General features: G+C 42.1%; 1 protein-coding gene and 2 long non-coding RNA genes across 12 annotated transcripts in view; 1 reads left to right on the forward strand and 2 right to left on the reverse strand.

Annotated features, from left to right (window-relative positions):
- CRADD (CASP2 and RIPK1 domain containing adaptor with death domain) overlaps nt 1-25,153 on the forward strand; it is a 172,673-nt gene that overhangs the window by 133,846 nt on the left and 13,674 nt on the right. The window lies entirely within an intron of this gene.
- LOC111090038 lies at nt 3,467-9,881 on the reverse strand. Of its 3 annotated transcripts, none has more exons than XR_005370533.1 (4): nt 9,857-9,881; nt 7,829-7,916; nt 4,411-5,887; nt 3,467-4,058 (listed from the first exon to the last, which is right to left on the reverse strand). It is a non-coding gene; the product is annotated as an uncharacterized LOC111090038 (long non-coding RNA). The 3 variants fall into 3 exon arrangements; XR_005370534.1 differs by lacking the exon at nt 9,857-9,881 and having other exon boundaries at nt 4,411-4,529; nt 4,712-5,887; nt 7,829-9,522; XR_005370532.1 differs by lacking the exon at nt 9,857-9,881 and having other exon boundaries at nt 7,829-9,522.
- Nucleotides 10,040-21,061, reverse strand: LOC102155700. 2 transcript variants are annotated; one of them, XR_005370529.1, is made up of 5 exons: nt 20,851-21,061; nt 20,465-20,571; nt 16,748-17,000; nt 10,954-11,191; nt 10,040-10,085 (listed from the first exon to the last, which is right to left on the reverse strand). It is a non-coding gene; the product is annotated as an uncharacterized LOC102155700 (long non-coding RNA). The 2 variants fall into 2 exon arrangements; XR_005370528.1 differs by lacking the exon at nt 10,040-10,085 and having other exon boundaries at nt 10,092-11,191.

A 25,153-nucleotide genomic window follows, 5' to 3' on the forward strand; every position in this document is an offset into this window, starting at 1 on the left:
AATGGATCTAAATATTTAACCTACCCTCATCATGAATCCTAGAGTCATGTGTAAGTGCTAATGACCAAGGCTCCGAAAGCAAACACTGCAACTGGAGTCAGAAATGTTGCAACTAGTACAACTGCTGTGACGTCCTAGAAACTTTTGAGTACGCCAGAGGAAATAAGCCTAAAACCATGGAACTGGCAGCCAGGAGGCCTGGGCTCTCCAACTTAGTCTGAACCTCTGGGTCTCTTCTGTCAAATGAGGACACGGGGCAAAGCATCTCAGGGGACAAGTCATTTTTCTGTCTTGTAGCCTGACACAACCAACAGGGATTCATGAACTTAGCCGCATGAATTGTGAAACCTAAGTTCGTGGTTCTGTTCATTCTGTGATAGTGTGTTGGTGCAACAGTTTCTTCAAGATAGAAAATGAATTTCCCATTACTGCATCTACTCTCTGTGCCTCCCCCCACCACATTTTATTCAAATTATGCCAGTGATTAAAAAGTTTGGCCTCTCAGTGTTTCTCTACAGAGACTAGAATCACCACCCCCTTGGGTGCTTTTAGCAGTCTGTCTCTTAGAGGTCACAGTGATTGGGGGTGAGGTGCTTGTGATATTTGATGGGCAGCAATAGAGCCATTGAATTATTATTATACTCTGGACAGTCCTGCAAAGTCAAGAATGATCCCACAACCTGCAATGCTCTCATCTATTCTGCCAGATAATAAGAGAACGTAACTTTGTTTTACACACAGATATATAATATTTTTCATGTTTGAAAATATACACTGAATTTTCTAGGAATATGTATAAATAGAAGTAAGATTGTACTTTGTTGTCTTCAAAACTTAACCAAGAATCACTTGTTTCAGAAAAATCAGGTCACCAGTAACAGACACTAATGATCTTTGAGTACCAGAACAGCATACTGTATTGCATGTAATGGAATAGTCTGTATTGTAAAGGTCACATTATGGTGACTCTAACAGGTGGATGTATCTGAGGCTTCACTGCTTTTTTAGAGCAGTCATGCAAGGTATTTATATATTGAAATACTTATTATTTATAGAAGTTATTTCCTTTTCATTGCTCCTTTGTATTATAATTTACAAACTATATTATTTTTAAAAACATGTGTATTGGTGGGTTATTTTATATCAGATTGATAAATACAGCACTACGAGCCACAATGTAAGCCACAAATGTAATTCTAGATTTTCTAATAGCTACATTTAAAAAAGTAAAGAGAACGTATAAATAGTCCAATACTTTGTTTACCAAATATGCCCAAAGTATTATCATTTCAATGTGAAAGGAATAGCAAACAATTTTTTTTTAAGATTTCATTTATTCATGAGAAACAGAGGCAGAGACATAAGTAGGGGGAGAAGCAGGCTCCCCATGGGGAGCCCAATGTGGAACTTGATCCCAGGACCCCGGGATCATGACCTGAGTCAAAGGCAGGCATGACCACTGAGCCACCCAGGTGCCCAGAAGCAATTACTAATGACATATTTTACTCTTTATTTCATACTAGGACTTCCAGATCCAATGTGTACTTCACATAGCACACTTCAGTTTGTTTGAGGCTCCTTCCACACATGGCTAGTGGCTTCTGTGTTGGACAAGGCAGGTCTAGTGACATGGCTTTCAGTGCTCTTCCAGCCTCTGTGCAGTTCAGCTTTCCAGGTGTTCCCATCCATGACTTCGCATTATTCCATGCCATGATTTCCGCCTAGACCATGCCCTCCTGTGACGTGACCTTGGTGGGGCACAGGGGCACTGCCGCAGCATTTACCAGCCTCCACCCGTTCTATGCTAGAGCCAAAGGCCCTGAATGTACGGACGGTTTCTCCGAGTCTTGCTCACACTGTTCAGTGTGCTAGGGTACCAGCCCCAGAAGGGAGGACTAATGATCTGGAAGCAGAGGTCTGGATTTAGAGAAGTGGTTGAGTGGCAAGAACTGAAGGGCTCAGAACTATAGAACTTTACTACAGAATTTCACAGATTTATTATTTTTTGAGTAATTTCTTCTTTTCTTTTCATCTTCATCTGCTCATTCGGCTCACTTACAGAATGCACATACAAAGGGAATCGGACCAGGTGATTTTCTGAGGCCCTTCCCTGTCCATGGTACTGCCCCCTAATTTGGAAGGGGGTCCATCAGAGCTTCTGACCTGGTCCCTCCAAGGACTGCCAACTCCCAACCAGGTCTTCCTGGCCCTCTGGTATTTGAAATGTGTTTCCATAATGCCTAAGAGCTGTGTTCAGGGATGTATGTGTAGAGGGTGGTGTGGAAGGTATGGGGGGCAGAGAATGTGGAGCCTGGCTGGGCAAAGTGCTTTACTTATGTTGGCCTACTGAATCAGTAGGACAGCGGTTTGAGGTACATGCTATAGTTATCCTCATTTTTCACAAAAGGAAGTATGGGCAAAAGAGGTTAACTAACTTGCCCCAGGACGCAGGAACTGTCCTCATTACATTTTTTAAGCTGCCAGGCAGAATTTTTTCTTTTTTTTTCTTTTTCTTTTTTTTATAATAAATTTATTTTTTATTGGTGTTCAATTTACCAACATACAGAATAACACCCAGTGCTCATCCCGTCAAGTGCTCCCCTCAGTGCCCGTCACCTATTCACCCCCACCCCCCGCCCTCCTCCCCTTCCACCACCCCTAGTTTGTTTCCCAGAGTTAGGAGTCTTTATGTTCTGTCTCCCCAGAATTTTTTTCTTGGCATTAAGCTGCCTGCCCCTTCCTACTCATCTTTCTTTTCCGTGACATATTCCCTCCGCTATCCCCAAACGTGCTTCAGGCGAGGAACCCCTCATAAAACAAGTTAGGGGCTTCTAATTCACCATATGTGACCCTCAGACTTCTAAACTGGTTTTCCATTTGATGGCTCAGGTTCCTTTTTTAAGAAGCTCAAGCTGGGAATGTGTGACATTGAACTTTTGTCAGGACATTGTTCAGCCTATTTGCCTGTCATCTCCTGGGAATCCAGACCAAGGAACAGCTGCTGCGGTTACTATAAAGCCTGAGGGGTTTATAGGAAGAAAAGCTGCTCCCCAAGGCCAAGAGAGGGCTGTCTGGCCACTCAGGTAGGGCCTTGTAGATGGCAAAGCTTTGCCAGGATCCCCCCCTCTTCAGATCTGTTCTTCAGCTTTGCAAATCAAGGGTGGGACCCTTGTTGGAATGGAACAGGCTAGGAGAGGGTGTGGGAGAAACTGACTCATAACACCCGGTCTTAGGAGAGACTAATGTGTAAATCAAAGTACCTGTTCATTAGTGTGCTGGAAGAAAAATTTCTCCTAAAAGGACTCATATTTATGTTTGCAGGTCAGCATATTTTTATTTCCACAGAAAGCCTTGTGTGAGCAGCCAGGGTTTTATCAGAAGGTTGTTTCACACACTTGGAATCAGAACTAGGAGAGTTAGATTATTGTTGAAAAGTTTCAGTATTTATTATTAAAGAGGAGGTGATGCAAAATGGCATTTAGTGAAAAAGGTCAGCCTCTCTTCCTAGGCCTGGCCCCTTGTCCTCAGCCACTTCCTCAGAGGCAGCACATATTCCCAGTTTCTTTCATAGGTTAGATCATCTGAGGCCTGTATTTCCCAAATAGAGATATGCCTGATGCACAGGCCAGGCATTTTTTTTTCTAGTTGTATATAAAATTAAATCTCATCAGACGTACTTCCCACATTTTGCATGTATGAGGAACCAGTGCATCCTTTCATGTGAGCATTGTCAAACAAATGGAAAGAAGAAATTAAACGGCAGCCTGGCATTGATGGTTGGCAGAGCTCTGAAGCCTGCCTTCGCAGGTGCAGACACATCCACAAAAGTAACCGCAGTGGAAATAAGAACCGTCCTCTCATTTCCTGAGTCAGTCTCAGGAAAGGGGGATGAAATGAGACTTGCAGTTACGTTTACAATTTTAGCCTTTAGGTTCAGTAAGGACCCGTATTTGGTCCACTTCACTTCTATAACCAAAGCCACTGGGTCTGGATATAGACACTGGGCCACTGTGTTGTCTTCTGGGTAGTCTCCCTTCCTGGATCAATTTTTTCTTGACCTATCAGAGCGTGGGAGGTGAGAAGCAGTAGAAATGTTAGAGGCCCCTTGAGGGGAGGGACACACAGGGTTTGCTGAGTAGCAAGACCTGCACTCTCAGGGGGGATGGGGTTGGGGGGCAAGGGTGAGCCAGGAGCTGCCTAGCGACAGCACAAAGGAGCATTCCCAGGCCCCTGGCAGGGAGCAGACAGACGGTGGGTATTCTCTCGCTGTCCGCATGTCTGGGGAACAGGGCAGAAAAGGAAACCATAGAGTGAGAGAGGCGAAGGGGGGGGCTCTGCCCCACTGTCTTGAAGGGGGCAGCAACCCTGTCCCAGGAAAACACCCCACGAGGACAGGGCAGGACCAAACACCTTGTGAGAGGTGGTCCGGCCCCAGAACAGCTGTGCGGTACACATAGTCATGTCCCGTGGTGCAGCCAAGGTGCCCTCCAGCTTCCATGCCCTGACCTGGAGACAACACTGGAGAAGGTCTGCAGCAAGAGGGAACAATTAGCCAATTCATGATGTTGACATCTCTAGCCACACGATAAGGTCTTTCCCCTTAATTAGGGCTGTGACAGATAGAAATATATTCCCAGCCAACTCTTCTTATCCACAGGGGCAGACCTATTATCCTGACTCGGTTTGGCCCTGTCCTTATTTGAGGGCTTACCTTGTGTGCGCACACTTGGCAGCTTTGTAAAGGACTCGGAAAGAATAAACACAGGGCCTGCTTCCTGCCCTTCGTCTAGAAGAGAAGACTCATTCATATACATGGTCCATGCCAGCAAACTTCAGTGGTTCAAGAGCAGGAAAATAAAACTAATGGGGGGTGTCTAGAAACCAGTTCATGTGACAAAAATAAAGTGAATAAGGGATCCAGGCACCAGTTCAAGTGAGGAACCAGGAGTATTTAGTGTGGAATAAAAGAAGCCATGGACACTATCTCAGAGGTTTGAGAGGCAGTAAGACTTAACATGTGGTAGGTGAAAGCCAAATTGCCTGAATCTCAAATTCTGACGAAGGCACTTACCACCTGCATGACTTTGGGCAAGTTTTCACGTCTCTGTGCTTCTCTTTCTCCATTTAAGAAAGAGGGGACGTCATGGTACCTACCTCATCTGGCTGATTCAAGAACTGAGCAGGTTGCTATATAGTTAGCAGTCTGTAAGGGTTTGAGGCTGCATCTAAGAAGGCAGGGAACAGATGGTGCATTGCACCAGGTAACCAAAGCAGAATCAGTGGTGGAAAATCGGCCTGAATATATACATTACCTTCTTTTATTTTTTTTTAAAGATTTTATCTATTTATTCATAAGACACACACACACACAGAGAGAGAGAGAGAGAGAGAGGCAAAGACACAGGCAGAGGGAGAAGCAGGCCCCATGCTGGGAGCCCAATGCGGGACTCGATCCCGGGTCTCCAGGATCATGCCCTGGGCCGAAGGCAGGCACCAAACCGCTGAGCCACCCAGGGATCCCCCATTACCTTCTTTTAAATTAGAGTTACCCCACATGGGACCTTGGGAAATAACAAAGAAAACTCTAGCGTTTGAATGGGTTTATTCTCTAACCCAAGCTCATTTGAGGTCTGTGTATCTGTCTAGTTACCTGCTTCACATTTCCACTGAGATATCTCCCAGGCATCTTCTTTTTAACATGTTCAGACTTCATCTCTGGATCCTGCTTTTACCTGCTTCTCCTTCAGCTCTTCTCCATTTCAGTACCAGCTGTGGCAAATACCAGCTACCCAGCCTTTCCACATAGAAACTGGACAGTCACTTATCCTTGATGCCTCTGTCTTGGTCCTTATGTTTAATCAGTCAACAACAGATGTCCATTCCACCTCTTTGGAGAAAAAATAGAGTCCCTCTACTTTTCTCCATAGTCACTGCCTAGTGACTGGTTTCTACTTCAACGATTCATTCTCTCTCCCCTGCAGTAACACTCCCACTGGCCTACTGATTTTACCTCTGTCCCCAGGCCAGAGAGCCCACAGAGCAGCTTGGTGTAGAAAAAAGCATACTGTCCACCTAACATGATGCAGCTGGGGCCAGGCCTTTATAAGCAGACCGAGGCTGGATTTCACCCCTCATTTGCTCCCTGGGCTGGTGCCCTTGTGCCTCAACACCTGCTCAACCATGTGCACTGGCTCTTCTTTCCAGTTCCTTCTTCCAAACAGAGTGATTTTTTAAAATGTAAATTGGATCACACCACACTTCTTTCCAATATCACCCCTACCCCCAGTCTTTCATGGCTTTGTGTTGCCCTAAATCAAATCTGGGTTCCATCTGCAATGATATAGTAATGTCCATCATTTGAATATATTTAATTGGTATTAATAGCCATTAACCAGATAAGAGATTTTACTGTGAAAACTAGCTCTGGGGTAGATCAGGGACTATTAGCTCTAAGAGAGAAATGAGAGGCCCTCTGCCTACTACAGAGGCCATAGACTGAACATGTAAGGGCTGGAGCCAGCCTGTAGACAGGCTGTTTAAAAACAATATTTAGTTGACCCTAATTGAAAATTGAGATTTCATCTGAAATAGGGATTCTTGGCTTCTCCTTAAAGTTTAGAAGATGTGGAGACATTGGGTCCTCCCCGTCCCAGGGTGATAGATGATGCTGAGCACCCTAGTGTTGTGCCCAAGATTGCGAATCCAAGAAACCACCAAGGAGCCGACACGCAAACATACAAACGCACGAGGGTTTATTAGCAAGCTCGAGCTTGGGTCCAAGTATACCCGATACAGCGGAGCAGGGACTTGGACGCTGAGGTGGGTTCCAGCTTAGTTTTATGGGCTGGTCTAGGGGACCTCCAGAAGGAGTGGAGGAATTTCTCAAGTTCTGTTTACATTCTGATATGGGGCTTTCAAGGGCATTGAGCTCTGTTCTCATTCTGATAGGGGACTTTCTGCCATGGGGCTTGAGCTCTGTTTTCATTCTAATATGGGGCTTTCTAGGGCGTTAAGCTGTTTTTTTCCTGTAACTGAAGTAAGGTAAAGTTCAGCGCTTATTCACAGGGGCCTGAGATGGCTGTACTTGTGCTAACGCTGAACTTAAGGTGGAATGGCCTTAATTTTCTCGGCCTCCACACGTAGCTCCCACTGCTCCATATTTTGTACTGATTTGTGACCCCTAGAGGCCCTGGCAGATACTTGCCTTTACAGCCCCTAAATTCATTCAGTGCCTGCATTTGACAGGAAGGAAGCTGAGGCTAGAAGGGTCGTGTGCCAGTCTCCCAAGTCTTATACTGGATCTTGAACCATCTTGTGGCTTCTGCTGTCGCTACTAAATCACAACTGCCTCTCAGTTGAAGACTGAAAAGAAACATACTATGCCACTTGGTTAATTATTCTTTCTGCTGTGCTTGCTAGCCAATGTGTCCTTTAGTTGTTTTGCTTATATCTGTAGTAACATGAAAATTAGCACAGACAGTCTGGAGGACCAGGATGGTGTTCTATGAATATCACCTACGCTGCATGAGACTGTAGCCCAAATAAGCAAAGTAGAGAAATAGGGAGGATTGGAAAGAACAGGGAAAATAAAATCTGGAGAGTTTTTGAGAAGGGAACAGCCTCTTCCTTGTGGGGTTGCAGAAAGCCAGCTGGGTTGCCACCTTTCCCAGAATGTGGAAATCGAGATGTAGACAGCAATGAGTCAGTCAGTGGCAGGAAAAGGACCAGAGAGCAAATCTTTGGGCTCCGTGTCCCATACCATGCTGTCGCACCCTGAAAATTACCACGGACAGATCAATTGCTGCAAAAAGGGAAATTGGCAGTTTACCTTGGCAAATGATGGCTTTGGCCAATCAAGAGGAACTTGGATGAAACCTAGCCTCAGAGCCTTGAGTCCGATAAAGTCTTCTTGTGTTCTTTAGGGAAAGAGATCACATCATACATAGGGAAATTAGCCATGACAGCCAGCAGATCCTGCTGGATACTCTTTGTCCCACAGTGAATTATTGCCATAAAGCTGCCATGAAGCTATTCTGAGTCCCGAGTGACATAACACATCATCCTCATGGCAACTCTGGGCTGCTTTTTCCTAAGCTACAAAGAGGCAGGCTGTGCACAAGGAGGTAAATGGAATGACAGGACGTATCTCCAAAGGCAAGCTGGGACAGAGGGGCTGGTGGGGGAGTGTTGGTGTAACATGCTTTCACCTTCTGGGCTTTGTCTCGCTTGTATTATTCTCTTTTTTGTTTCCCATTGAAGTCTAAAAATGTTTAATGGTACTTAATTATACTTTTATCTTTATTCAAGTGTATCTGGGAATTTTTGCATACATTAACACTCTCTTATGATTAAGCCAAGGCAATTAGAATATTTTATCAGTACGAGAAATATTATCCTCTAGACATAGATGTAGAAATCAAATCCTCTCTTTCAAATCTCTGAGCCATTGCTCAACGAGGAAATCAGATTTATGATTTCATAGTCATCTCCTTTTGATGCAAATGAAATGTGCTCATTGAAGACTAGGCTCACATTGTTGATTTCATTTCTGGAATCCCTGGGGCTTTTATCTGTTTCCATAAACACTATACTAAAAAAGTGAGTAATGGATCAATAACTAACACCAGGTGAGGTAGGTGGGGAAGATGAGTGAATAGATATTAAAGTGATAGATATTAAGAGTACACGTATGTATCCTGATGAGGACTGGGTGATGCGTAGAATTGCTAAATCACTATATTGTACACCTGAAACTAATATATCACTGTAAACTATGCTGGAATTAAAATAAAAAATAACTAATACCATCTCCGTCCCCTCCCTTCTCTTAGGCAAAAGTAGTTTTCAAAATTCAGTCTAAATTACTTCCACTAATGACGTATTTCCATTGGTTGGATCAACAAGAGTAAAAATACATTTCTTTTTCTATGAAGAATTCCTCTGCCACCAAGTTCTTTTCGGCTTAAGAATGTTCCTTCTTTACAATACCTCCTCAGTTCAGGCATTTGCTTTATTCATTTGAAGTGTGAATCTGTTGCTATTCTCCTCTGTCTTAACTTGTCTCTTTAGAAGTGAGGCCTTTTTCTTTGCATGGGGTTTCTGGCAGGAGTGGTGGTGAAGGATTGCATTAAAAGTGCGACTGGGGGGGGGGGGGGGGGCGGGGCGTAGAAGTAGGTAATGAGAGAGAGAGCGGTTGGGAAGGGTGGATTGCCCCAGGAGAAAGAAGCAGGGCTGTTGGAAAGGAGTGGCCCGAAGAGACCCTGCTATAAAGGGCTGCCATCACAAAACCCCAGCTGCACAAGTCTGGGAAATTATCAAATAGCAGAGAGCCTGCTGTCCAAGCAGCTTCGGAGCAACTGCTTTGTGCAGTATAAATACTGAGTTGCGGAGAACACAGTGACCCACACTGACAAAAATAATGAAATGGATGGCGATTCCCCAGTGGTTGGCAATTTGCTTTTTACCATGTTCCAAAACACTGGCTCCAGTTGGGTGAGTGTTGTGTTTTTGTTTGTGCTATCCTGCACTGATGGTTCCTGGAAACTCTCATGTGAGTCTCTGACTTCTGGTGCAGGTTCTCAGGCAGCATCACCCTACCTCCAGGTCACTGTTGTGACACACCCTGGGTCTCATTTTCAGTGTCTCAGCATACTTTCCAATGCTTCCAGTAATTGATTGTGCAAAACACAAAACCAAAAGCAGATGGGACATATGTAGATAAGCTGTTTTGTTTTTCATCCCTATAATCTCCTAGGTTTGATAGCACTTCAATTTTCTAACCATAAAAGCTGTTTCTATGCTCTTTGGAACACACACACACAAAATGCTGCCAGTAAGTAAGCTAAAAGAATATTACATGCGGTTTTCTGTTGTTGTTTGAGTTTTTTCTTTTCTCTTCCTTTCTTTCTTTCTTTCTTTCTTTCTTTCTTTCTTTCTTTCTTTCTTTCTTTCTTCTTTCTTTCTTTCTTTCTTTCTTTCTTTCTTTCTTTCTTTCTTTCTTTATTTTTCTTCTTTATCTTTCTTTCTTTCTTTCTTTCTTTCTTTCTTTCTTTCTTTCTTTCTTCCTTTCTTTCTGTACCTTGCTGCTGGAGAAAGAAATTCAAAAAAATTACTTGGAGTGTGTTTGCCAGAGCTCAGATTACTTATGGAACTATTGTGTCAACACTGAAGAATACTTTAGAATGTCATATCATAGTTGAGGTTAAAACCTCGCCTTCTACTGAAGGTGCTCACTTTGGGAAGTCTCGGTATTCCTTTGCCAAAATTTTAGATGCTGGTTGTGGTGTCTGTATCTCCTGCGTTGGTGAGGGGAGGCCGTTCTGTCTAAGAAATGTGACTTACTGGCAGGAGGTGACAGCTGCCACTAAGACAAATAGAACATGTTGGTGGGGACACTTGACAGGAAGTGTTCCTTTGGACCCACTCATCTTGTTGTCACGTAAATGCTCACATTGTCTTTTCAGTCAGATAAACATTACCAGGGGCTTGTTTTACATCAACCATGTATTATATATTAAATAAATATCTATTATTTACATTATTTATTAAAATACACCTTCCCCTGACACTAAGGCCATAAAATGAGTAATTTCTTCTCTGCTAACAATCTCCACATTGGCTCTGGGCTCAACCATTTAATAGGTGTCTCTGGGTATCTGGACAGTTTGGGAACTATATTTGAACCAGTACAAAATTACTGCCCAGCAGTCTTTCTTTCTCAAAGGATTTGTCGACACTCATCTTCTCATCAGATGAGACAGCAGAGCACAGAGACTCATTGGGAGAGCAGATCCCAGAGCCAGACAGACCAGGGTTTGAAACTAGGCTGTCGCTTCTTAGGCTGGGTGATTAGGAGAAAGTCATTCAGCTTCTCCTAATATTAACCTTCTTTATAGAAAGAAAACCATGATAACACCTGTCCCATGATGATGGCTTTAATAGTATTTTCATTACCTTTCCTCTTCTGTTTTAAAGTGATCCAGGGAGGGAATGCACTGACATGAGAACTTTCTGAAACCACCCAGGGCTGTATTTGAAACCACTGATAAGCTTGGAGTGGGGCATTTGTCACAGTAGTCATAGTGGAAAGTGAAATGACTTATCTTGCTTCTCTGTTATCCACCCAGTAGCTAGGAGGGGAAATAGGGAGGCCAGGAGAACCTCTTTGGTGCAGCTTTTTCTCAGCCCCTTCCTGGAAGAGAGAGAGCCGTTACAGCAAGGAAGAGTAAGCACGTTGTCAGGTACATTTCTCCCCACCTCTCAGACCCTTCCCTGCCCAGGGCCCCAGCCACATAGGACAGCAGCCAGCCGTGGCCTCCCTCCTCCTCCATCCTGCCCCGTGGTATTGTTTTTCCCATTGATAAAAGCAGAGTTCCTTTGAAATGACCAAATTAGTGAGGCGAATGCATCCCCAGCATCTGACACGTATTTATGGAGCTCTGTGTTTTTATGTTCTGTTCTGCCTTAAATGCATAAATGGAAGGGTTCATTGTCTTCAGGAAAATCTGAAAGCCAAGAACTTACTAACAGGCTTCACACCTGCCTCTGTGAGGAACTTCTGAAGCCAGAGATATTTTTTGTAACTGAGGTCCATCTGTTGCACAGATTTTTAATTCAGATCTATTTTTCCTTCTCAAGCCAAGGCTGAGAGAGCAGCCAATTTTGTGGAAAGATCTCTTTAATATGAAATGAATAAAACTATCAATGCTAAATAAAATGGACCACTGTGAAACTTGGGTTAAACCCCATAGGGAAGAGGATGTGCGATTAACTGCATTATATAACAAGACCGCCTGTAATAGCTGGCACCGTTCTCTTTGTTGTTCCAAGGGAGAAGCAGCCAAGGCTGGGGCCAGAGCACATGATATTATTTTAAAGTGCTGCAGCCTCTGGAATTTTTCCTCAGAGAGATGTCTGGAATCAGAGTTTTCCTTTGATTTATGGTTGCTTTAAATGTTTAACACTTTTTACATTTTCAAAGCTACATCCTCTGCTTCCAGCACCTAGGGGTATATTTCTGTTGCTTTGAAAGATCATTTTCAAATGGGAAGTTTTCAAATTATGCAAAAAGGAGGTTTTACAGTACAGAGTGTTTGAGTGATTTTAAGTGGATAAAAGGGATGAGTATGTAAAGGTAGGGTCCCCAGAGCCTTTTTTCTTGGCTACTTGTGATGACCCAATAGAGAGAGGGGCTAGCTGGAGAGAAAAGGATTTCCAGAGTGGCAGCACATTCACTTAGGAAACATCCTTGGGCCAGACTGTCCTTGAACCTCAGAGAATTCGCCATCAGGAATGGTTGATAAGAAAGCATTTAGGTTGAGCCATGTGAGATTGCCATTTTTAGGTCAGAAATGGTAGAACATTGGCAGTTTCACATGGCTCAACTTAATGGCTAGATGATAACTATACACAGTGACAAAGGCTGCAGTGGGGTCAGTGGGCAGTGCTATGGGAAAGTCTAGGAAAGAGGACCTAATACAGTGATGTGGGGTTAGGGGACAAGAAGGAGACAGCATATCTGAGTGTTGTTCCATTGTTTCGGTTTTGTTTTGTTTTTTTAGACAAATCATTTTATTGAGGTATAATTGGCGTACAGTAAACTGCACATATTCTTAGTGTATAATTTGATGAGTTCTGACACATATATATACCCACGAAATCATCACTACAACCAAATAACATATCACCCCCCAAAATATCCTCATTTTCCTCTGCCCCATCCCCAGGCAAACACGCTCTCTGTTATTAGTTTCATTTTATAGAATGTTCTAAAAATGAACATATACAATACTCTTTCTTGCCTGGCTTCTTTCACTCAGCACAGTTATTTTTAGATTCGTTCATGTTGAGTGTATATCAATATTTCCTCTCTTTTTGTTACAGAATAGTATTTCATTGTGCAGATATACCAGAGTTTGTTTTTTCACTTGTTGGTGTTTTTCCACTGTTGATAGACACTTGTATTGTTAGCTCTTACAAATAAGTCTGCTGTGAACATTCACGTACAGGTCTTTGTATGGACACAGGCTTTGCTTTCTCTTTGATAAACACCTAGGAGTGGAATTGCTGGGTTTTGTGGTAGGTATATTTAACTTTTTAAGAGACTGCCATACTGGTTTCCGGAGTGGTTATCCCATTATATGTTCCCACCAGCAGGGCCTGAAAGTTTGAATTCTTTCACATCCTTTCCAACATTGTATATGTCTTAATTTTCAGCATTTTAATAGGCATATAGTGGTATCTCACTGTGGTTTTCATTTGCATGTCATTGACTAACGATGTCGGGCACTTTTCATGTATTTATTTGCCATCTCTATATCTTTTTAGCTAAAGTGTCTGCTCAGATCTTCGGCATTTTTAAATTGGGTTGTTTTCTTATTAAGTTTAGAGAATTCTTTGTACTGTATGTAAGTCCTTTGCAAGATGTATAACTTGCAAATGTTTTCTTCCGATCTGTAGTTTGTCATTTCATTTTCTTAGTAGTACCTTCCAAAGAACAGAAGTTTTACATTTTGATGACATCTTGTTTTCTTATGGGTCTTGCTTTTGGTGTCATTTCTAAGAAATCTTTACCTAAGCTATTGTTGCACATGTTCTCCAGCTAATGTTTTCTTCAGGAAGTTATAATATAGTTACAGGTTTTTCATTGGGGACTCTGACCCATTTTGAGTTAAAATTAGTATATGGCACGAAGTGTAGATTGAAGTTCTTTTCCTTTTCACTTGTGCATCTATATAGCTGATTGTTTCCCCATCATTTGTGGAAAAGACTCTCCTTTCTCTGCTGGATTACCTATGCACCTGTGTTGAAAATTTATCGTTCATATAGGTGTAGATCTGTTTCTGGACTTTAGGCCATCACATTGATCTATTTCTCTGTCTTTTCACAAATTTCACACTTTCTTCATTTCTTTAAGAATGAGTCTTGAAATCAAGTAGTGTAATTCTCCAACTTTGTTCTTTTTTGAAATTATTTTAGCTATTGTAGTTCCTTCACATCTCTGTATAAGTTTTAGAATTAGCTTGTCAATTCCTATTTAAAAATATGCTGGGATTTTGATTGAAAGTGATTTCGATTGAGAGTTGTTGGGCTCTCATGGGGCTGTGTCCATGGAAGGAAGGTATTCAAACATCACTTTTATATCTGAACAACTTGAATGTTGAGACCAGTACAGAATTTAAAAAATTTTCCACAGTCTCACTTCCAAGTTTATTGAAAACCCACCTGTGCAAAATGGTGTTATTCAGTGCCAAAGGATACAAAGAAAAAGAAAATGTTCTAATTCTGGTCTTTATTTCCTATAAATTTACCCTTTAAAAAAAAATCTCCTCCCAGAGGCAGAGAATAAGACAATTATCTCAGGCAGTTTTTCACCCCTGGGAAAAGATCACAGATAATTGGGAGGATCTGTGCTTTCTGGAGAGAGAAAGCTCCCTTTTGCTATGCTCTCTTCTTTCCCACAATGGCTACAGGCTCATTCACCAATTGTAGCCTGTTGCTTGGTACTGGAGTCACAAATCAAACACCTGTAGGGCCTGAGCCATCCCAGACAAAGGAGAGCAGCCTAGCCACTGGGCTTTCACATGCATTGTGGGAGAGAGTTTATGTTGGGGGGTAACCAGCATGAGGATGACTCTGCTCAACTGACAAGCAAAGCCACAAATCTGGAATTTTGTGAAAGCTCCCAATTTTCAAATGCTGTCTGTGTAGTTTTTTGAACAGTGTAGGCCAAATGGAACACATCTGTGGGCCAAATTAAGTCCATTGGCTACCAGTGCGCAGCTTCTGATGGATGGACATTTTTATTTGCTTTCAGGGTCACCTCTATCATCAGGTCCCTAAAGGATTTATTTCAACAATTGCTTATTGAGTACTCATGTTGTGCTAGGAAGTGCTCAGTGCCCAGGAAATTGATTGGTGGTGGGAAGGATCCTTTCTGCCCCTGTGGTCAAGGGGCTCCTGCTCTATCTAGTGTGGGGCTTAGATGCAGCATAGACATTCTAGTGCCACCTCCCATTCTCTCCTGCATCTGCTCCTCTGCTGTATTCTCACTGTCCCTCATTTCAGGCTTCCTGGAAGGGCATGGTTGATGATACTTGGAAGAGTTCTGAAAGGCTTCTCTGAGGAGGTGACATATGAGTTAATTATTGAATAGAGACTAGAAATTAGCCAGCTGAATGTACACTAGAACAATGTTCATCAGATTTCTGTTTGCTACCTATTTGTGGAACGTGAGATCAATTTAATGGTTGAATCAGGATTAAAATAAAATAGGATATCATATACTAAAGGTAAGTATTTTTTGTTTTGTTAAACTTTTCATTCAGTATTGCACACACATACCTGCTTCTGATACATGTATTTTTTGTAAAATAAATTTTTGGTTAAAAAACAGAAATGTAGTCTGGAAGATTTTCCAGTTTTTGAGAGTAACAAGGAGATTAAAAGAATCTTTAATGATGACCCCATGTTATTTCTGAGATCTTTTCATAAATTGTTAACTTCAGCTGCTGACTTCCAAGTATAAGTAGACACTGAATACCTACTAGGATAGGCATCTAAAGATCACTCTTTGGTGCTTCTTCACCAGGGAATTGTGAGAATGAGCAAGTGACCTGAATTCCTCTGATTTTATTTCCTGAGTTATTTTCCTGGTGAAATAAATGAAATAGTCTAGATGGGTAGTTTTCATGCCCAAAGTTCCATGGAAGTGCTTTTGGCATACTGCAAACAATTTGCATAAATAGCTAAATTTGCACCCTGCTGTATCATTAGGCACTAAAAAGCACCCACCAGCATAGTAGGCCTCAATTAATATTTGCTGAATCAACATATCTGTTTTCAGACTACCATTCCATTTTATGTGAAGTTAGGCATCTTTGAGTTAATCGATAAAAATTTCACAGTAAGTTTCACTTTAGGCACAAACTTTGAAGTCATGCAATTCCTAGAAAATTAGAATTTTGTCAAAAACCACAAAGTTCTGAAGCCAAGCGGAATGATCTTTGTGCATAGCTCTTGGTACATGGCAGTGCTCCTGTGCTTTGCCAGGGTAGTCTGGCATTATGCGAGCTGTTTGGAATGTGTCCCCTGTATAATGTACAACTCCTCCATACATTTTTAAAAGCTAAGGTCTTAAAGGATATTTCTTAGGAGCTGTTAGTACGAGACACATACTAGGTCCTCACAGTGAATAAGACACACACACAGTTTCTGTCTTAGTAAAACTCATAGTTCACTGTGGCAGATGCCAGATGCCCTCCACTGATGTCATGTGTGCTTGCACGTGAATGTCTTCGGGTAGACCCTGCATCAGGGTCCCTATAATGTCTGAGACTCAGAGGTCCGCATCTCTGTCCATATAATGTGCTTAGATCATTCATTGGGAAGTGGTCTAATGCTAGTTCTGTGAGACTGTCATCTTTCTTGTTTCTGACTCTAAACTCACGTGATTTTTTTGGTTTGTTTGTATGTGTGTGTTGTGCGTGTGCTAGGTTCCTACTGCATTTGCAGGCAATTAAGACATCTGAATCTCTCCTCCTGAACTGCATTTTAAGACAAGCTGAAAACATTCTGTACCTTTATACTTGATTTTCTGAGCTTGAGGGGATGTCACATTTATCCCAACACAAAAGAAATCTTGTTAGTATCATTCCATCAATCCAAACTATTTTAATTCTTGATTATGTTAATCACCACATTCATAGTCTCTTCCGACTGTGGGAAGACAGCAGTTTAAAAAACCTACCTTCTCTCCCTCTGCCTCCGTTGCTGGTAAGAGGACTGAAAGTTTCACTTTTAAGATTATTGTTGTGTCATAGCTTTGAAAGATTTTGCTTGGCAAATTGACATGATCTTCACCTCCTTTTATTTCTTTGGTCTTATCACTAAGCGGTTCAACCCAGTGGAACTCCATCAAATAAATGTACTTTTGATGTCTGGAGCCAGCTGTCTGTAAGCACTCATTAGTGATCTTATCCTTCTTCTAGGCAGGTTTAGTGCTGATAAGGAAAGCATATCTATCAGAGGTGTTATTTTATAATTTATAATATACAATCAAAGCTTCTTAAATTAACTCTCTTTACTCTTTACTGCCAGGCACTAGCCGCAAAGATAATATCAAGGGACCCTAGGGGCAGCTTGTTGGGTATCAGTTTAAATGTTGATGTTTTGATCTTGAAGACTAAAATTGAGTTACAGATATTTCTAAACAATTTTGAAAATTTTTAAGAACAGTCATATGTGGGAAATAATGTGATTAATGGGTGCATTTTGGCTATTTAGAAAAGGGGAAAACTCAGAATTCATATCTGTATAATGGAACGTTCATATAAAGGAATCTTTAAAGTCATTTGCTTATCGCCTGTGAAAAAGCAGCGCTGTCATTAATGTTGAGACTTTGCCTTCGTGACTTACGCACTCTGGATACTCTACAAGGCACTTTGGAATTTTGTCTCTCAACAACAACACTCTTTTTAATTTCAAAAGGTAGTTTTTAAGCATGTTTCGATAAGCCAAGTAATTTTTGCCACCTGCCAGTAAATTTGTAACTTAGAAATACTAGAAACAGGGCTGCATTATGACTTGCATGGGCTGGAGGCACTCTTGCCTTTGTGACCCCTTCCTCCATAAGAAAATATTAAAAATGATGTTTTATGACTGTTGCTATAAAGATGAATATATTATTATGTATTCAAACATTGTCTTTGACCTAAAGCTCATGTTTTCTTCTCATTTTAAAATAAAACATTTTCATGGGCTTCAAAAAGTATTGTGGGCTCTCATGGGCTCTCTCATCCCTGTCCCCACTGTGCCTAATGGATAAATGGGCTCTGATGATTAGAAGTTATCATTTTTCCTTTTCAGTTTATTAATTGTTCTTTTTTGTGTTTAGTGTCCATATTTTTAAATAGGAAAAAAAAACCTTCATTTCTGTAGAGCATCTCTTTTAAACTCAACAAACAGCTGTATATTTGGTGGGAATGACCTGTATCAGCCCTGACATTTATCAACAGCTATCCTGAATGAGATACAGAAGACTTTTAAAGAAATTGGCAAGACAGAAATGTATGTCCTTTACATGTTAACCGATCAAACCAGCTACATGGCCTGAAGCTATCAGCATTTACCCATTTTATAATTTCAAACAGGATATAATGATCATGAAATACCACATTTTCTATTCCTTTAATTCCCCTTCCTTTCCTATAGCAATGTAAAGCTTCGTTTATCTCTTTTTTTACTGTCTAGTGATTTTAAGACTTAACAATAGAAGGTAAAGTGTTATTTATCATTCATTCATATTCTAATAATGATTCTGCTATGTTTATAAAAATGATACATGTTCATTATAAAGAATCCAAGGAGTGCAGAAAAGTATAAAGATCACAAATCCTATCACTTAGAAATAAGCCTCAAAAAAAAGTGTGCATCCTGTTGGACATCTCTTTAAGCATGGATGGGAAAATGTATGGATAGGTGGATGAAAGGAAGAAAGGAAGAAAGAAAAGAAAAAAATGCTTTTAGAAAAGTAGGAATATATGATACATGCTGATTTTTACATTTAATTTTATTTAAATTTAACTAAAGTAAAAGAAAGTAAGTGAATACAAATAAATTACTGTAAATTGAATAAAGAGATTTTTTTCATGGTTAGAAATGTTTTTTTCTTCTGTGGTTAAGAGATGATAAAGAACTTGTTTTGTTTTTCTTTTCCCCCATTAATGTTTCTTGGTAGACATTAGTGCTCTTCACCCAGGTCTCTCCGCATCCTGAGATGGAGGAGAATCCTATTTCCTCACTCTCTTCAAGTTAGGTAGGACCTTGTGACTGACTTGCTTTAGTCACAAAATGGGAATGGAAGTGAGCAGAAGGTCACTTTTGGATTGCTGTGTTTGATTGCCCGATCTCTTATCTCTTTTCTTTGCATCTTATTGAGCATGGATGCCCAAGTGAATGGGAGAAGTATGGTATCAATGCAGCAGAGAATGCAGAACCAGCTCCTGGATGTACTGTCCTGAAGAGCTAGGCGGGCCTACAGTGGTGGGCGTGTGAGAGAGAAATGAAATCTTGTTCTCTTAAGTCACTGCGATTTAGGGCTTCTTTCCTACCATAGAGAACAGTCTGTCCTGACTGCTGCCATCTCCATTTTAGAGAAGTGTTGATTTCCTCTCTACTGTGATAGATGAGGTCCTTCATAGTCCTCATTTCTCTCCAAATACTTTAAATTCTGCCTTTTATCTCTGTTTACCTTAAGTCTTTCCTGAATATAGATAAATTTAAATCATGTTAATTCTATGCTTTGGTGTTTCCAATTTATTTATGAATTTCATGATGCTGTTTTGGTCCTCAGTTTATCATTTTTATATAAGCTTATTTTTAAAAAATTTTACTTAAATTCAATTAATATACAATGTATTTTTTATTTCCTAGGTAGAGGTCAGTGATTCAGCAGACTTATATAACACCCATTATGTCATGTGCCCTCCTTCATGTCCATCACCCAGTTACCTCATCCCCCCACCCTCATCCTCTCCAGCTGAAGCAGGAGAGCCAGGTTCTTGTCTCATGAAGTCAAAGAATGAATCTCATGGACAAAGGAGTGAGTAAAGCTGTAGAGTTTTATTAAGCTAGGAAACAGAGAAAGCTCTCAGGAGTGAGAGGGGTCCCCACAGGGCTGCCACTGGGGGCTTGTAGGGTGGATCTTTTATTGAAAGCTAACCAAGGAACCTAAATCCTTTTATCATCTTTATTGATAGCACCATTGAGTAAGAACTAGAGATAACATCTTTAATGGCCCATTTCCCTTTTAGGGTCTAGTATTTCTCTGTTGGTCCTGAGTAGAGTAGCTGTTATAACCAGACCCCACCTCTGACACCTGGGACAAGATGGTCTGGTTTGTTTATCTCTGATTTCCTTTCATCTCCACATTTTTGCGATTTTTTGTGAGCTTGATTCCATGGCCCCCTACCTAACCCTCCCTCCCCAGCCCTGCCTGTCCCTTACTCAACACGGATGCTCTGCTCCAAGAAGCCTTCAGGGACCCAAACTCCTTCTGTCTTGTTTCTCTGCTATGTTTGACCTCTATTCTTAAGGTCATGGTCCTCTCAGGGTCCAAGATGGTTGCCCCAGTTCCATGAGGAAGGAGGAAAAGGTAACGAAGAGGGGCAAAGGGTAGGGAGTAGGTGATTTACAAAGAAGGCTCCCAGATTGTGACTCATGCACCTCCAAGTCATTGGACACAACTTAGTGGCCCTTGCAAGGAAGGTGGGACACGCAGCTCTTATGTTGGGGAGCCATGTGCCCAGCTAATGACCGGAAATTCTGTTACTAGCAGTCCTGGCCGTAGAGCCTGACTTCGGGCGTCAACATCTAATTTTGCCGGTAAATGTAAAACGCCCTGAAAGTTTTTCCTCGGTATATCACAAATTCCCCCTCACTGCCACAGGCTTTAGTAATTTCTCACCTTGAATTAATGCAACAGCCTCTCTCTGTTGCCAGGGTGATCAGCCCAAGATGCAAATTTAAGCAGATCAGCCCTCTGCTTGAAATGTCCTGGTGGATCCCTATTGCCTTGAAAGAAAACATCAACTCTGGAATAAGACGGAAAGTCCGTCACACTGGAGTCTTCTGTGTGCTCATGACTTTCCCCCACAGTCCGGGCACAGTAGAGGGCAGGCAGTTGCCAGGATGTTCCCTTGCTACTCCTCTGTCTAGAATATTTTCTCCTCCAATCTTGGCAACTGGCCAACTTCTGTAGAATTTTGCTGAGGCTAATCTTCATCGGGAAACCTTTGCCGATTCTGTGTCCTACACCCCTGCCATCTCCTCGTTCCCCCTCCCTCCCCTTACCTCCACACAGCAAAGCCAGACCTATTCAAAGAACAGGATGCCGTTGCCTGGGTAACAACCAGTGCCAGCCAGTGGTTGAATCACCAGCCACATCTGCAGTGGGACTTCTGGTAGCGGATCTCTGGTTGGCCCTGTTGGCCACACCCTTTCTCCAAAGACTCTCCCTCTCCTTGGACATGCCTGGCTCTCCCTTTCTGTTTCTTCCTACCGTGCTCACCCTGGAATGTTGATGTCTCTAGAGATCAGTGTTTGGTCTTGTTATAACACATAATTCCCCAAGATTCTTCATCCCCCTTTATGACTTCACGTGCCACGCAGAGTTCTAAATCTCTATTTCCAGATTAGATTTCTCTTCGGAGCGTTGGATGTGAATATCTAGCTACTACTAAACACGTGAGATAGGGAGGAGGAAGTCCAAACAAGGAAGTGGTGCACCTTCACCCTCATATCTCCTCCATTATGTCCCTGGTAGGACCGGCACGCTCTGAAGTCATCTTGTTTATGTGCCTGTTTATTGTTTGCAAGTGTATGGCCTCCTTCCCAGGCTTGCTCACTTTTGTCGTGACTAAAAGGATGGCTGCCACATGTGTAGTAGGTGCTCTACAAATATGTGATAGATGAACAGAAATAGGAAGGAAGGAAAACTATCACCAGACCCCACCAGACACTGTTGTTCAATATTTGGATTGTTGTTTGGTTTATTGAGGCCTTTACCGACTTGAGTAAATATAATATGGTAACAAGGTTGGCATGTTCCATAATAGATAGGCCACAGATGCGAGCATTCACATCAACTCTTTCACCCCACACCTCATCCCGCATACACCACAAGCTCTGGGAGTGAAAAAATAACTTTCCTTGAGAGAGGCTCCGTATCTCACTTGCCTGAGTCAGCTTCAAGGCAAAATAATACTGTGATTTGGGTTTTCTCCAGGGCTGTAAAACTCTTGATGAATGCATCTGTGCATCCATGCAACCTTTTTTAAGGTTCACGTTCCTGCTGGCTGTGTGGGTGTGCAGTGGACATTTCTGATACACTGCTGATAAACCCAGGTGTGACCAAAGGCTTACCTCCAGAGAGGTTACCTTTCTTCTTTCTTGTGCCTTTCTCTTCACGATCACAGAAGATCTCCTAGGCTATATGAGCAGGAAGTGCTGGCTAGCTCACGAGTGCTGAGAGAAATCAGCCCCATCATCATCAAGGTTTCGGCTGCATGTTGTAAAATGGAAAAGCTTTCAAGGAAGTATAAAAAATTATGTGTGTGTATATATATATAATGTATATATATACATATATATATATGTGTAATTTACTTTTTAAAAGGATTTTATGTATTTACTTGACAGCACAAGCAGGGAGCAGCAGTAGGCAGAGGGAGAGGGAAGAGCAGGCTCCCTGTGGGGGAGGGATCCCAGTGTGGGACTCGATCCCAGGATCCCAGGGATCATCACCTGAGCAGAGGCAGACGCTTAACCAACTGAGCTACCCAGACACCCTATATATTTGTTTTAAAAATATATCTGAAATAACCGAAATGGCCATTGACAGGTAATAGATAAACACGATGTGGCTTGTACTCCTAGTGAAATGTTACTTGGCCTCTTAGAAGAACGAAGTTTTGACACAGGCTATGACAGGGGTGAACTTTGAAGACATTACATGAGGCAAAACAAAACCAATACAAAAGAAAACATATTTGATAATTCTCCTTATGTGAGGTGCTCAGAATGGTCAAGTTCATAGAAGCAGAGAGTAGACAGTGGTTACCAGGGGCTGGGGGTCAGCAGGGACTGGGAGCCGATTGTTGGGTATTGAGTCGGGGGTGATGACAAGGCCTGGAGACGGATGATGTGTTCAGCATAACAGCGTGCATGTACCTCATGCTACTAGGCTGTAGGTCTAAAGTGGCTAAGATGGTAAAGTTTATACTATGTATATTTTACCACAACAAAAAAATGTATGTCAGAATGTTTTTTCAAATGTGTCTCTTACTTGTCTACTGTTACTCCAACAGATTTCAGGAATTGTACTCGAATTGCTTTTTTTTATTTAAAAAAATGACTTTATGTATTTATTTGACAGGCAGAGAGCACAAGTGGGGGGAACACCAGAGAGAGAGGGAGAAGCAGGCTCCCTGTCGAGGAGGGAGCCTGACACGGGACTCGATCCCAGGACCCCTGGATCGTGACCTGAGCCAAAGGCAGATGCTAACTGACCAAGCCACCCAGACACCCTTGAATTGCTTTTTTCGTATGTGCTATAAATTTGTTTTCTTCAGAGTGCCAATAAATCCCAAACCTCCTCAGGAAAAGGTGTATATGTGCGCGCGTGTGTGTGTGAGTGAGTGAGTGTGAGGGGATCGAGGTCATAACCATGTGTATAGATGGAGCCAAGGTATTAGAAACTGAGGTAGAAAAGTCGCCTAGCTGCTGGCTTCTCTCTTTGCTTCTTCTGTGTGGAGATTTTGTAGAAAATTGTATATGTCCTATTTCAAAAATTCAAAGTCTAAGGCACATCCTAACTCTGTAAGTTTCAAGTGTAGAAGTTTAGGTAAAAGCAGAAGTATGAGCATTTGTCACCCACATGACTGTGGAAGTGAAGTTCATTCATTTCGAAAATATTTACGAGCACACGACGTGTTAGGCTCTGGGGACAGAACATGTTTTTGGCACAACCCCTCCAGTTCTCTAAGCAGGACTAGCTACATCATTTGTGGGGCCCTGCACAAAATGCAGGTGCAGAGCCTGTTGGAGCAGGATGAAGAATTGCAAGGTGACGGCAGCAGAGCACTAAGCCAGGCTCGGGCCCTTCCAAGTGCAGGAGGGGGGTGGCCAAGGGCTAGCGCCCTGCAGAGTGTCATGGCAGTGCTCGGGTCAGTCTGTGCCCAGCATGGGGACGGCAGGGCCCTGAGCACGGAAGCTTCTCACTGCTGTATTATACTGCACCTCGCTTTGGTTTAAGGAAATCTCTGGTGTCCTTATATCTCAGGACTTTGGGGATTTTTGTGAGCCTGATTCTGTGGCCTCCTCCCTATCTCTCAGCCTCGCCCTGCCTGCCCCTTTTGTCAGGGACCTTCAGTTGGTTTCCTAGGATTAAGAGTCTCTTATGGTTTGTCTCCCTCTCTGATTTTGTCTTATTTTTTCTTCTCTTCCCCTGTGATCCTCTGTTTTGTCTCTTAAATTCCACCCATGAGTGACAAGCTGCTTTTATTATTTTTAAAAATATTTTATTTATTTACTCATGAGAGACACAGAGAGAGAGAGAGGCAGAGACACAGGCAGAGGGAGAAGCAGGCTCCATGCACGAAGCCCAATGTGGGACTTGATCTCAGGACCCCATGATCACGTCCTGGGCCAAAGGCACACACGAAACCACTGAGCCACCCAGGGATCCCCGAGAAGCTCCTTTTAAAATCTTATTTTGTTATTGGACTATCTGATTATTATTATTATTATTGTTTTACTGTATTCATGTTCCTATTATACTCTTATTAAGTTGTTTTATGACAGAAGACTTTCTCTTACTTTGGGGAACTATGGATTTTTGGGTTTTTATGTCAGGTTTTTTGTTTGTTTGTTTTTTACATAATGTTCCCTTTGTAAATCTCTTGTCACTCTAGTGTGTTACCCATTTGCCATCATATCATTCCATCTTGCTCATTATGGAGCAGCTGGGTTCTGCCTTTGGTGCTCTGATATTACTGGGGTGATTTCTCCTCTGTGACCCCTTGTGGACTGGCTGTTTCCTTCCCTTGAACTTAAGGACACATGTGGGCAAAAGACTCAGGGCAGGGGTGAGCACAGCTGAGTTGTTTGTTGCAATGTTTAACACCTGTGTCCAGCGGTCCTTTGTGGGCCCTCATGAAATGCCTTGTGACTTCTGTTCAGGGTAGCCAGGTCTTGTTCACATTTCTGAGTTACCATCCTCAGTCTACTGAAGTCAGAAGAGAAAAAAATAACACTTAATTCATTCCCCTCCAGATTTGGGAATATTAGAGTGAACCTCTCAGTTAAGTTTGTTGGATAATCTGTACAGACTCAGGGAATCAGGAATTAGAGTGTGGTTCTGCCATCTTTTTTTTTGTCGACCTATTTTTTATTATTTTTTTTTGTTCATTTCCTTAAGTATTAGAGAGGATGAAGACTGGAATCAGCCTCAGTTTGCTGTATTTATCCAGAAAACATCTTGGAATCTGTCTAACTCTCTTCAAATTAAACATGGGTGTGGTCCAGTTCAGTATGGAGAGTGGGTAGCTGCCTACACTTAACCTTGACAATATTTTACTATTAGGGAGTCATACTC

This window comes from Canis lupus, chromosome 15, assembly GCF_011100685.1.
Source record: "Canis lupus familiaris isolate Mischka breed German Shepherd chromosome 15, alternate assembly UU_Cfam_GSD_1.0, whole genome shotgun sequence".
Lineage (NCBI taxonomy): Eukaryota > Metazoa > Chordata > Mammalia > Carnivora > Canidae > Canis > Canis lupus.